The sequence below is a fragment of the Cherax quadricarinatus genome, chromosome 5 (genome assembly GCF_038502225.1).
Source record: "Cherax quadricarinatus isolate ZL_2023a chromosome 5, ASM3850222v1, whole genome shotgun sequence".
Lineage (NCBI taxonomy): Eukaryota > Metazoa > Arthropoda > Malacostraca > Decapoda > Parastacidae > Cherax > Cherax quadricarinatus.
Window position 1 is genome coordinate 64,683,026 of NC_091296.1, and position 14,904 is coordinate 64,697,929.

General features: G+C 43.0%; 1 protein-coding gene across 1 annotated transcript in view; it reads right to left on the minus strand.

Annotated features, from left to right (window-relative positions):
- Snx6 (sorting nexin 6) overlaps positions 1-8,754 on the minus strand; it is a gene marked incomplete at its 3' end in the record, with an annotated part of 33,031 nt that extends 24,277 nt beyond the window's left edge. Inside the window, 1 exon segment of the mRNA XM_070103317.1 lies at positions 8,649-8,754.
- Positions 8,755-14,904: the final 6,150 nt, after the last annotated feature.

Genomic DNA, 14,904 nt, shown 5'->3' on the forward strand with positions numbered 1-14,904 from the left:
TAATTTCCTGTATCCCTTCTAAATCTAAATTTCTCCAACTTGAAATTTGCACACTTCAGTCATATTCCCTCCAATTCTACATCTTTACAGAGACTGAAATTTCAGCACCTTCAGCATGTCTTGCTGACACAGAGAATCAACTTCATCATCCTTCTTTCTATGTTTTCATGCACATTTATGTCCATTCTGTAACATGCGAGACCAGAACTGTGCAACATAATCTAAACAAGGCCCTACCAAATGCAGAAAGGAAAGCTGAAGTATAATCTGAGAACTTCTATTATTGTCACTTCTTGATATGAAGCCAAAAATTGTCACTATCTCTTACATAGATCTACATTATTGATGGTAGTATCATTCACAGAGATATATCTAAGTTTTAAGCATCCACAATTAATGATTCCATCAACCTTCCCCACACTTAAGGTTAAGCTGATTGGTCTATAATTTGAAGGTAAGGACTTATCTCCTGCTTCATGAATGGGTATCACATTTGCCACTTTCCACTTACCCAGTACAGTGCCCATTTGTAGTGAACTATTCACGAGACTACCTAATGGTTTGTAAAGTTCCTCTCTGCATTCCTTTAGAACCCTTAAAAATAGCTTATTAGGGCCAGATGACTTGTTTGATTGCAATTAATCTAGTTGATCTTACATAATTTACTCTTGCCCTGAACCGTGTAAAAATGAACAGGAAATAAGTGTTAAAAAGGTACAAAAGGTACATATTTTTGTCGTCATTAACAGGAAGCTGACTTGAGCTATATTTAAGAGGACCTATCTTATCCCTATATACCTGAAAGAAACCTCTTACGTTGATCTCTTATTCTCTTGCAACCTTAATTTCATGTTCCCTTTTGGCTTTCCTCATTTTTTTTATTTCTCTCAAATTGAATTCATATTGTATTGTATTGGTCTATTTTTATCCAAGAGATATTTTAGTTTATTGTTTATCCATTTAGGGCGACTGACTGACTGACTGACTGACTGAGACTGACTGACTAACTGAGACTGACTGACTAACTGAGACTGACTGACAGACTGACTGACTGACTGACTGACTGAGACTGGCTGACTGACTGACTGACTGACTGAGACTGACTAACTGAGACTGACTGACTAACTGAGACTGACTGAGACTGACTGACTGAGAATAACTGACTGAGACTGGCTGACTGACTGACAGACTGAGACTGGCTGAGACTGACTGACTGAGACTGACTGACTGAGACTGACTGACTGACTGAAACTGACTGACTGAGACTGACTGAGACTGAGACTAGCTGAGACAGACTGACTGAGACAGACTGACTGAGACTGACTGACTGAGACTGACTGACTGAGACTGACTGACTGAGACTGACTGACTGAGACTGACTGACTGAGACTGACTGACTGAGACTGAGACTGACTGACTGAGACTGACTGACTGACTGAGACTGACTGGCTGAGACTGACAGACTGAGACTGACTGACAGACTGAGACTGACTGACAGACTGAGACTGACTGAGACTGACTGACAGACTGAGACTGACTGACAGACTGAGACTGACAGACTGAGACTGACTGACAGACTGAGACTGACTGACTGACAGACTGAGACTGACTGACAGACTGAGACTGACTGACTGTGACTGGCTGACTGTGACTGACTGACTGAGACTGACTGACAGACTGAGACTGACTGACAGACTGAGACTGACTGACAGACTGAGACTGACTGACAGACTGAGACTGACTGACAGACTGAGACTGACTGACAGACTGACTGGCTGACAGACTGACAGACTGAGACTGACTGACAGACTGAGACTGACTGACTGAGACTGACTGACTGACTGACTGAGACTGACTGACAGACTGAGACTGACTGACAGACTGACTGGCTGAGACTGACAGACTGAGACTGACTGACAGACTGAGACTGACTGACAGACTGAGACTGACTGACAGACTGAGACTGACTGACAGACTGAGACTGACTGACAGACTGAGACTGACTGTGACTGGCTGACTGTGACTGACAGACTGACTGACAGACTGAGACTGACTGACAGACTGACTGACAGACTGAGACTGACTGACAGACTGAGACTGACTGACAGACTGAGACTGACTGACTGTGACTGACAGACTGACTGAGACTGACTGACAGACTGAGACTGACTGACAGACTGAGACTGACTGAGACTGACAGACTGAGACTGACTGAGACTGACAGACTGAGACTGACTGACAGACTGAGACTGACTGACAGACTGAGACTGACTGACAGACTGAGACTGACTGACAGACTGACTGGCTGACAGACTGACAGACTGAGACTGACTGACAGACTGACTGACAGACTGAGACTGACTGACAGACTGAGACTGACTGACAGACTGACTGTGACTGACAGACTGACAGACTGAGACTGACTGACAGACTGAGACTGACTGACAGACTGAGACTGACTGAGACTGACTGAGACTGACTGACTGAGACTGACTGGCTGAGACTGACAGACTGAGACTGACTGACAGACAGACTGACTGACAGACTGAGACTGACTCTGACAGACTGACTGAGACTGACAGACTGAGACTGACTGACAGACTGAGACTGACTGACAGACTGAGACTGACTGACACTGAGACTGACTGACAGACTGAGACTGACTGACAGACTGACTGTGACTGAGACTGACTGACAGACTGACTGTGACTGAGACTGACTGACAGACTGAGACTGACTGAGACTGACAGACTGAGACTGACTGACAGACTGACTGACTGACTGACAGACTGACTGACAGAGACTGACTGACAGAGACTGACTGACAGACTGACTGTGACTGACAGACTGACTGAGACTGACTGACAGACTGAGACTGACTGACTGACTGACAGACTGAGACTGACTGACAGACTGAGACTGACTGACAGACTGAGACTGACTGACAGACTGAGACTGACTGACAGACTGAGACTGACTGACAGACTGAGACTGACTGACTGAGACTGACTGACTGAGACTGACTGACAGACTGAGACTGACTGACAGACTGAGACTGACTGACAGACTGAGACTGACTGACAGACTGAGACTGACTGACAGACTGAGACTGACTGACAGACTGAGACTGACTGACAGACTGAGACTGACTGACAGACTGAGACTGACTGACAGACTGAGACTGACTGACAGACTGACTGAGACTGACTGACAGACTGAGACTGACTGACAGACTGAGACTGACTGACAGACTGAGACTGACTGACAGACTGAGACTGACAGACTGAGACTGACAGACTGAGACTGACTGACAGACTGAGACTGACTGGCTGAGACTGACTGACAGACTGAGACTGACTGACAGACTGAGACTGACTGACAGAGACTGACTGACAGACTGAGACTGACTGACAGAGACTGAGACTGACTGACAGACTGAGACTGACTGACTGAGACTGACTGACTGACTGAGACTGACTGACTGACTGAGACTGACTGACTGACTGAGACTGACTGACTGAGACTGACTGACTGAGACTGACTGACTGAGACTGACTGACTGAGACTGACTGACTCACTCTCTCACACACACACACATGAATACCTGTCAGGAAGACAACAGCGAGTCAAGGTACATGGCGAGGTGTCAAAGTGGGCACCTGTGACGAGCAGGGTTCCACAGGGGTCAGTCCTAGGACCGGTGCTGTTTCTGGTATTTGTGAATGACATGATGGAAGGAATAGACTCCGAAGTGTCCCTGTTTGCAGATGATGTGAAGTTGATGAGAAGAATCAAATCAGATGAGGACCAGGCAGAACTACAAAGGGATCTGGACATGCTGCAGGACTGGTCCAGCAACTGGCTCGTGGAGTTCAACCCCACTAAGTGCAAAGTCATGAAGACTGGGGATGGGCAAAGAAGGTATGATGCAGAGGTATGATAAAGCTCGTGGTTCAGGGAGAGTGACCTAGTAGCGACCAGTGAAGAGGCGGGGCCAGAAGCTTGGACTCAACCCCTGCAACCTCAACTAGGCGAGTACAACTAGGCGAGTACAGAGTAGTCTAGGGGGGCCTTATTATGCATGCTTAGACATTGCTGTCTTGGTTTAAGGTTGCTGCTTATCATAACCCCCAAGTCCTTATTGCATTCTGTATGGCTAAGTTCTACATTATTAAGCCGATAGGTACTAGGGTTATGAAAATTCCCAAGCTTTAGAACTTTGCACTTATCTACATTGAACTGCATCTGCCACTTTTCTGACCTCAAATTGAGTTTGTCTAAATCCTCCTGAAGTTCTGTGACATCTACGTTTGAATCAATTATCCTATCTATCTTCACGTCATCAGTGAATTTGTTTATATCACTGCTGTAGCACACAGGCACCTAGCAAACCTAAGAACAGCATTCCAACATCTTAAAAAGGAATCGTTCAGAACCCTGTACACTCTGCATGTTAGGCCCATATTGGAATATGCAGCACCAGTTTGGAACCCCAAACTGAAGCTATTCTCTTTGGCATGAAACAAACTGAGAAGGGTAAATAATTTTAATGTCCAGTGTAATGGGGAGCCCATCACTTCAGTTTCCTCAGTAAGATATCTGGGAATCCCCTTTGACCCATGCATGTCAGGAGAATTGATAGAGAAGTGTAGTAAAGAAAGCAAATGCCAGGCTGAAGTTCCTCTACAGACAAGCACATTGTCTACCTACTGAGGCTTGCAGGACTCTGTCTAGTCCTTATACAGTGTCATATGGACTATGCTTGCTCTTTATGGCTCTCTGCCTTGACAAAAGAACTGAAGGATAGACTGCAAATCACCCAGAACAAAATGGTAAGATTCATCATGGACCTGGGTCCAAGAGAACATGTAGGCCAGGATGAATTACAACAACTGGATATGCTTAATGTTGAAGACATAGTAAAATAACTGAAGCTAAATCAAGTTTATAAAACTGCTCACAAACAGTGTCCAGAATATCTTGCTGCCAATTCTGTCAAGGCTGGGAACCAAAGCAATCATAGTACTAGAGGGAGAGACCACAACTTTGTAGTATCCACAGTCAGTGGCCAGGCTTCAAACACCTTTTATTGTACAGCAATAAAGGAATGGAACAGACTGCCTGCACATGTCAAAGCCAGTCATAGCATGAACCAGTTCAAGAAGAGTGCCAAAAGGTGCCTGATGAATGTAACTACAGAAAGGGAGGGGAATAATTTTTTATTTTTGTAGCTAACACACGTGTAATTTTACCTTATTCCTAGTAATGACCCTCATATTGTAGATAGTTGTAATGACCCTCATGTAGTAGTCTTAAGGACCCTCATGCAGTAGATAGTATAATAATATATTATCTCTTTTATAGAATAATAGTAAGATGATATCTCCTTTATTGAATAATAATATTATCTCCTTTATATTAAAATAATGAGGTAAAAGGACCCCAATGGAAATAAGTTACCCTGTCTGACTTTTTTGGGTTATCCTAGGTACTTTACACATAAGTTGCTAAGTATGATAATCTATGTAACTGTATTTGTGTATACCTGAATAAACTTTACTTACATCTAGCCAAGCAAGTAAGGAAACTAGAGAAAGTGCAATGGTTTCCAATAAGACTAGTCCCGGAACTAAGGGGTATGTCCTATGAGGAGAGGTTAAGGGAAATCGACCTGACAATACTGGAGGACAGGCGAGATGGGGGGGGATATGATAACATAAAATACCGAGAGGAATCAACAAGGTGGACAGAGACAGGATGTTCCAGAGATGGGACACAGCAACAAGGAGTCACAGCTGGAAGTTGAAGACTCAGATGAATCACAGGGATGTTAGAAAGTATTTCTTCAGTCACAGAGATGTCAGGAAGTGGAATAGTCTGGGAAGTGATGTAGTGGAGGCAGGATCCATACATAGCTTTAAGAGGTATGATACAGCTTGTGGAGCAGAGTGACCTAATAGTGGCCAGTGAAGAGGCAGGGCCAGGAGCTGTGACTCGACCCCTGCAACCACAACTAGGCAAGTACACATAGAGCTTAGACAACACTCGTGATAATCCTTTGTCAGTTTACTCCAGTCTACACAACTCCAGTAATCCCTTTGGCCCATATATTCTACAGCACAAAAATTGTGAGCCTTAACTTTGTTATCAGTATGAAGGTACTTCCTTGATATGGTAACACTAAATGATTTGTGATCATTTTCTAAAAGGAGGGGTGTTAATGTTGCAGTTTACAAACTGTAGTGTAAAGCACCCTTCTGGCAAGACAGTGATGGAGTGAATGATGGTGAAAGTTTTTCTTTTTCGGGCCACCCTGCCTTGGTGGGAATCGGCCAGTGTGATAATAAAAAAAAAATAAAAATTTCTAAAAGCTCTTCATTAACCTCAGGATCATTTATCAGATTACTTGTTTGCCAGAACCAAGTCAAGCAAGTTATTTCTTCTAGTTCTGACAAACTGCTTTAAAAAGCAGTCCTGGACTATTTCTATAAAGTTCCTAGATTCAAGATTTCTTATCAAATTGCTCCAATCAATTTGACAAAAGTTAAATCTCCCATTAGAATATATTTAGTATTTAGATGCCCTAGTAATTTTGGCCCACAGAAGTTTACCAAGTTTGCTATTTAGGTTTTGGCTGCTGCCCTTCAGGAAATAGCCGCCAAACAAATTCCATATCTGTCCCTTCTGTCCCTGTATCATTTCTGATGAAACAGTTTAAATTTTTCCTAACATACACAGCAACTGTGTCCCCTTTCCTGTTGACTATCAGTGTGGAATAATTTATGCCCCAGTATGTGGTAGTCAGCAGGCATGTTCCCTATTTTTCAGCTTGAATCAGATTTTGGTTATTGGAATAATATCTATGCTTTGTCCATGTACAATTAGTCTTAGTTTGTCTATTTTATTTCTTGTGCTCCTGCTATTTGTATACCTGTAGGTTACCTGCAGTCACTTCTGATGGTCAATCCCTTACCCCCCACATCCCAGTCCCAGACCAGGCCTCATGGTTTCTAGTCTAATCCATCAGGGTGTTGGTACCCACTGCCCACAGTCCAAAGTATACCCCACAGCCCAGCAGATCAGGAACTGACTTTAATTTATTGAGTTCCTCTTGAAGACAGCTAGGGGTTTATTGGTAATTCCCCATAAGCACAAAGGAAGGATGTCGAGTCATGATTCCTATAGTTACCGAGCTCTTTCCCAGTGTACTCCACAGGCCCTGCTTTTCACTGAAGGTACCTCACATCATCTGCCAAGCCTTGTGCTTTCATATGGAGTGATTCTGGTTAGCATGTTTGGAACCTGTCTCTCCAAAATATTCCATGTGTGGATTAAGATACTGTACCATATATCTTTCAGCCTAAATTCTAAGAAGTACAGTTCGAGAGACCTCAAGCAATCTCAGGATTTAGGTGCTTCACTGAGGTTATATGAGCTGTGAAAGCTCTCTGTACATTCTCCTGTATTGCAGTTTTATCTGCCTTAAAGGAGTCCATTAGAATACAGCAATATTCCTGCTAAGTGAGGCATCTCTTGTTTAGAAAGTTTTAGTTATTCATCCTACATTAGATGCCAAGAAGTTTTTGCTTAGCGTCTCTCCTCTACCTCTGTTTGCAGACTAATTTCCTTGCACTGACCAGTAACTATTTAACAGGCTATCCTGTTTAATGAGCTTCTTATTACATATCTTGCCATTTCTGCCACTCTGTCCCTAGTACTGAAACCCCCTCGTTTCCCCACACACACAGCTAAGCCACAACCAGGTGAGCAGGCTGAATCCATACATGAAAATGAAAGGGTATATGAAGCCACATGCTCACCATGTCCTAGGTTACCACCAAACAAAGGAATCAAAGAAACTGACCATCACATAGGCTGAAACCATTATAATGCTACATATTCATGAGGAAGTACTAAATTCGTATGTACCATACAGTGACTGCGACACAGGAGGTAATCAGGTGTAATCTGAAAGAAAAAAAATAAATTAATTCATACGCATCAAGGCACTTTCCCCCCCGAAAGAAGATATTGGATGGTAGGCAGCAACCATCTGTCTCACAAACATGTAAGATGGCAAGTAAATCTTATAAACAACTATAGTACTTACACTCAGTATGTACTGTACCTATCCATAAATTAGTTTCTAAATATTTCTTAGTCTTGTAATATCCCTTATCCAGTTTATGAGGCCTGGTCTGAGACAAGGTTCCTGGGCGATGATCCCTGGAACCATTAATAGACATGATCAATGGTTTAGTGCTGGTTCCTCTGCTTTACAATGGAAGGAACTGGATTCGATCCCGGGGGGGGGATGGAGGTGGGCATATTCCCTTACACCTGTTGCCACTGTTCCCCTAGCATCAAACAAGTGCCTGGGCATCTGCCAAACGTTACGGGTATAGCGAGCTTCTTGGGAAAGAGAACAAAAAAATTCAATGTCAGTAAGTCACACTAACTGGCTTACTAATCCTGAGTAAATAATACTAATACATATTTTTTTCGGCCCGAGATCCGCCCTCCACTACCACAACTACACACATTACTGCTTGACATACGCCCTCATTAATCTCATAGAGTACAATTAACAGACCCAACGAGTGTTTTCGTGTGCCAGAAAGGTAAAGAGTGGAGAAGAGCACTCTTACGTGTGTGTGGAAGTGTTGAAAGTGTATCATCACAGGAAGACACCAGGAAACACCCGCCTCACTACCCGCCCTCCCTCACACACACTATAAACAAACACTGTGGTCCTCACCTGGCAGCTTCCCTCATTCACACGGGATCACATATATACATTGCTAAATACCCCACTACTACCCAAAGATGTAATCAGCTCATTACTGCTGTAACTTGCTTAGCTAACAAACTGTTGAAGACCGGTTCCTGAACTAGTTATGCACTTCTAATCTTTGGCCAACCGCCCATAGGATGGATGTTGCGTGCATAATTAATCTATCAAACTAATTAGCCGAAATAAAGGTATTTTATATACTTACAATATATGCCCTCCCGCGTTTATACGAGGTTCATTTAGCTAAAAAGGTATAAACACATACACAAAAGGATGTCAAAAATGCAGCACAGAATACCTGATAGACCAATGTGACGCCTCTCGTTGAATTGCCACAGGACGCGGCCTGATAACGTATCTCACACTTACAAATGTAGTCCCAATTTTTAAAAAGGGAGACAGACATGAGGCACTAAACTACAGACCTGTATCTCTAACGAGTATAGTATGCAAGGTCATGGAGAAGATCATCAGGAGGAGAGTGGTGGGGCACCTGGAAAGAAACAAGTGTATAATTGACAACCAGCATGGTTTCAGGGAAGGAAAATCCTGTGTCACAAACCTACTAGAGTTTTATGACAAGGTGACAGAAGTAAGACAAGAGAGAGAGGGGTGGATCGACTGCGTATTTTTGGACTGCAAGAAGGCTTTCGACACAGTTCCTCACAAGAGGTTACTGCAAAAGCTAGAGGACCAGGCACACATAACAGGAAAGGCCCTGCAATGGATCAGAGAATACCTGACAGGGAGGAAACAACGAGTCATGGTACGCGACGAGGTGTCAGAGTGGGCGCCTGTGACAAGCGGGGTTCCACAGGGGTCAGTCCTAGGACCTGTGCTGTTCTTGGTATACGTGAACGACATAACGGAAGGGATAGACTCAGAAGTGTCCTTGTTTGCAGACGATGTGAAGTTAATGAGAAGAATCGAATCGGACGAGGATCAGGCAGGACTACAAAGAGATCTGGACAGGCTACAAGCCTGGTCCAGCAACTGGCTCCTTGAATTTAACCCTGCCAAATGCAAAGTCATGAAGATTGGGGAAGGGCAAAGAAGACCGCAGACACAATATAGTTTAGATGGCCAAAGACTGCAAACCTCACTAAAGGAAAAAGATCTGGGGGTGAGTATAACACCGAGCATATCTCCTGAGGCGCACATCAATCAGATAACTGCTGCAGCATACGGGCGCCTGGCAAACCTACGGATAGCGTTCCGATACCTCAGTAAGGATTCGTTTAAGACTCTGTACACCATCTACGTCAGGCCCATACTGGAGTATGCAGCACCAGTTTGGAATCCACACCTAGTCAAGCACGTCAAGAAATTAGAGAAAGTGCAAAGGTTTGCAACAAGACTAGTCCCAGAGCTACGGGGATTGTCCTATGAAGAAAGGTTGAGGGAAATCGGCCTGACGACACTGGAGGCCAGGAGGGTCAGGGGAGACATGATAACGACATATAAAATACTGCGCGGAATAGACGAGGTGGACAAAGACGGGATGTTCCAGAGATGGGACACAGACACAAGAGGTCACAATTGGAAGTTGAAGACTCAGATGAATCAAAGGGATGTTAGGAAGTATTTCTTCAGTCATAGAGTAGTCAGGCCGTGGAATAGCCTAGAAAGTGATGTGGTGGAGGCAGGAACCATACATAGTTTTAAGGCGAGGTATGATAGAGCTCATGGGGCAGGGAGAGAGAGGACCTAGTAGCAATCAGCGAAGAGGCGGGGCCAGGAGCTGTGACTCGACCCCTGCAACCACAAATAGGTGAGTACAAATAGGTGAGTACACACACACACACACACGTCATTATTGCTTTGCTGCTATGACAATGGCTGAAGTCCCTTGACCTGTACTCCTTAGAACGCTAGCGAGAAAGATACATGATAATATCACTTGGAAAATCTTTGAGGGACTAATATCAAACTCTCCACAAGGAAATCACTCCCTGCAATACCAAAAGACTCGGCAGGCGGTGCAACACACCCCCAGTGAAAAGTTGGGGTGTCATGAGAATGCTAAGAGACAACACACTAAATGTCAGGGGCTCAAAACTGTTCAACTACCTCCCAGTATACATAAGGGGGATTACCAATAGACTCCCGACTGTCTTCATGAGGAAGCTGGACAGGCACCTAAAGTCGGCTCCCGACCAACCAGGCTGTGGTTCATATGTTGGTTTGTGTGCAGCCAGCAGTAACAGCCTGGTTGATTAGGCCCTGATCCACCGCAAGGCCTGGTCATGGACCGAGCCGCGGGGGGTACTGACTCCTGAAACACCCTCCAGGTATACACCTAGGTAATTAAATACCTATAAGGAAAATCTAAGCTGCTTTTATTAGCCATGAAATATATTGCATTAAGAACCACCAGTAACAAGCATTTCAGTGCTACACTGATAGATAATAATACGTAGCAAAAATACATCTTGCTTGAATAAGCTATTGTATATATCGATGAGAGGTTAATGCTTATTATTTAGGCTAGAAATTAGTTGTCTATGGTAAAGTAATACGGCAATCACATTTTATTAGCAAGAATTTGATGCAGTTCATTGTGACATCTCGACTCCCTTGGTAAGACACTTCTGTAACTAAAGAGACTTGCCCCCATGTCACATAACCCCAGCTCCTTGTGCCTCGATGATCAGAGGTATCCCTATGTCAAATAACACCAGCACCCTGTCTCAATGATCAGAGAGAGGTATCCCCAAGTCACAGTCTCAGCTCCTTGTGCCTCAATAACCAGAGAGAGGTATCCCCGTGTCACATAAAACCAACACTTTGTCTCAATGATTAGAGAGGTATCCCCGTGTCACACAACCCCAGCACCTTGTGACTCAATAATCAGAGAATACCTGACAGGAACATCAACAAGGAGGCATTCACGACCGTAATTACTGCATATGATAGGCCCATCTTGGAATATTCAGCGCCAGTATGAAACCCACATCTGGTCAAGAAAGTAAAGAAGTTGGAAGACGTGCAATGGTTTGCAACGAGACTAGTCCCAAAGCTGTGGGGGGTGGGGGTATGACCTATGAGGAGAGGCTAGAGAAACTTAAACTGACGACACTGGAGGAAAGAAGGATCAGACGTGACATGATTATGACGTACAAAATACTCAGAGGAATTGACAGGATGTACTGGGTAGACTTAATTCATGTCAGCATAAATAACTCATTACGACTGTAACTCAGATATAAACATGTAAATAGTTGTGATGAATGGTTTTGAAAACCGACAAGTTGAAAAATTGCGACACTTATGCAACATAGTGCCTCAACTGCATAAGTGTCTCAATTCTTCAGCTTGTCGGTTTTCAAAACCATTCATCACATCTGTTTGACACTGCAACATCATAGGATCTTGGTACAAAGACTTCTTCAACGCTTGTCAAACCTTTGAACGAAGACCTACTTACACTAGTGGAAGGTCCCACTGTGATCCCGCCTCCTCCTGCTTCGACTCACCTGACTGCAGTATATAAGCCACCTCTCTGGCCCTATGCTGTACTTCCTACAAGAGTGATGGGCTGAAAACGTCGATTCCAGGCTGAGGGACTGATTATCTCAAACTCCTCATCTCCTTACCCATTTCTACTTTGTATTTGACTGATGAAGCCACTGAGTGGTGAAACGTTTCTTCAGTAAAGATTCCCATATGTTGCATAAGTGTCTCAATTCTTCATGTAAATAGTTCATTACCACAATAACTTGTTTAGCCATCAAAATTCTGCATCCCAGTTCTTGGACCCCTTCATTTCCGTTAGCAGTCTGAGTGAGCAGACTGGGTGTCTTATCCATGCCATACTTTTTTCTTCATGTTATCATCTTTGTCCTCTTCAGACAAGTTGTTACAACTTTTTTTTTTACCACCTCTGTGTTTTCTGCAACATCAACTGCAATCCTCCAAACCTTGGGACTGCATTGTCGGAAATGTGTACCCTGGTGGTCTCCTGACTGTACTATTGCTGTGCAATTGGAATGCAGTTGAGGGCTGCTACCATTACAACTACCGACTGTTCTCAGGTTTTAAACAGGTGACGTTTCATCATGTTATATGGGTAGTGTGGAAAATTTTGGATTTTCCTAAATTCAGCATGTGTAAATTTGAATAATACAATAATTGTGTAATAAAATGTGATGCTGATTTGACCCTTTCGAGAAATTTTGGGTGAGAGGGCTGTAGAACAGCTGCTGAGTGACACCAGGGAGGGAGATGCCATATTGAATTTAATGTGTAAGCAGTGAACTGAGTTGTGCAATGTGATCGGGCATTCTCGAAAGTCAATTGGGGTTTTTGACCTGAATTTGTAATTAGGAACTTGTGTTGTCCCCTGCTGAAGAATTGGGACAGGAAATTTGTGGGACCTCAAAAATTTTGTGTGGATGGTGGAAGATAAGGGCTGCGAACATTACTCACAGGGAAGTGCACCATTAGTCCTTGTATTTAGATCCCTAGATGGCCAGTGTAGGGTCTAGGTGTTAGGTAGGTGTTGTGGTATGACCCATGTACAGTGATTAAAGAGTAAGTATTAATACCAATTATATTTTGTGTACCCAACAACCCTAAACCTATGTCTACAACTTTGATTTACCAGAGTAGCTGGTTTTAGTATTGTAATTATTAATTTAACCCTTTGACTGTCGCAACCCCCAGTCCTGACGTGTCTCCTGGTGTCGCAAAATTAAAAAAAAAATTATTTTTTCTTTCGAAATGATAGAGAATCTTTTCCCGATTGTAATGACACCAAAACAACGAAATTTGATGGAAAACTGACGGAATTATGCTCACGCGAAGTTAGCGACCTCGGCGCCGTTTACAGATCTGCGATTTCGCCCACTTTGAGCCCTATTTTCGGCTAATTCCATTGTTCCTGTCGCCCAAACTCATAGCTATTTCTTTAGAACTCCATTTTTTCTATCGATTGAGTACAAGAAACTGCCCATTTACCGATTTCAACTACCTAATAATGTGGTCAGAAATTTGCAATTTGGCCAATTTCACGAAAACTAAAAAATATGACAATTTCAAAATAAGGTCCAGAATGAACAATGCAGACATTCCTGGCTCTAAAATAACATTTTCTTTGCTCATCAGTCATGTCTCCAGGCCCCTCTGATATTACTCTTGCTTTCAATTTTGAATTTTTATTCAAACAAAAAATAGCAGACTTACTATTATGCAGACTACTGCAATACTGTAATAATTGTATAACATCAACCCTTTCATGACTGCATATTAGAATGGCTAGTTGGACATTTATTGGACAATGGCATCATTTGTTTACTTTTGAGCATTGGCAAATATCAAACATTTCCCCTACTTTGAGCTCCATTTCTAGGTTCTTTTTATAGTAATATCAATCAAAATCACCTCTATTTCTATGTTTTCCATTCTATCAAATGAGACCAAGAAAACGAGAATGCAAGGATAAATACTATACGAAAATAGACCACAAAGTCAGCATTTTAATTAAAAAAAATGGTCGGAGTTTTTTTTTTCTCATTATGCACTGCGTGCTCCAGGATTTTTTTTATATGGTGCACATTGACCACACAGACCCATTTTCTCACATGTGGGCCTACCAGCTTTCTCCTCCTTGATTTGAAGCCGCTAGAATTTATGAGTATATATACGTCAAACACGGTACCTCGTAAGACGTATATATACAGCCGTGACAGTCAAAGGGTTAATGTCAGTTCTAGCTTTTTGTGAGTGGTAGGGAGTGGGCTTCGAGGGAGTGACAGTTCGGCAACCTGCTGTGACTAAGTCCCACTTACCTCACCCAAATTACTTGCAGGTAAAAATTTAGGTAATGCCCTGTAAACCTCCTGCAGATGATTTGCTCGCATAATAATTTTCACAGTAAGCCTTTGGTCCTTCAAACCAGATATGTAATTAGTGAAAATTTAATTTAATTTAATGATCTGGTTGAAAGTAAAGGATTGCTGGGTACACAAAATATAATTGGTATTAACACTTACCATTTAATTACTGTAGATGGATCACACCATAACACGTGCTTAACACCTAGACCCTACACTGGCCAGCAAGAGATCTAAATGCAAGGACTAATGGTGCACTTCCTTGTGAGTGATGTT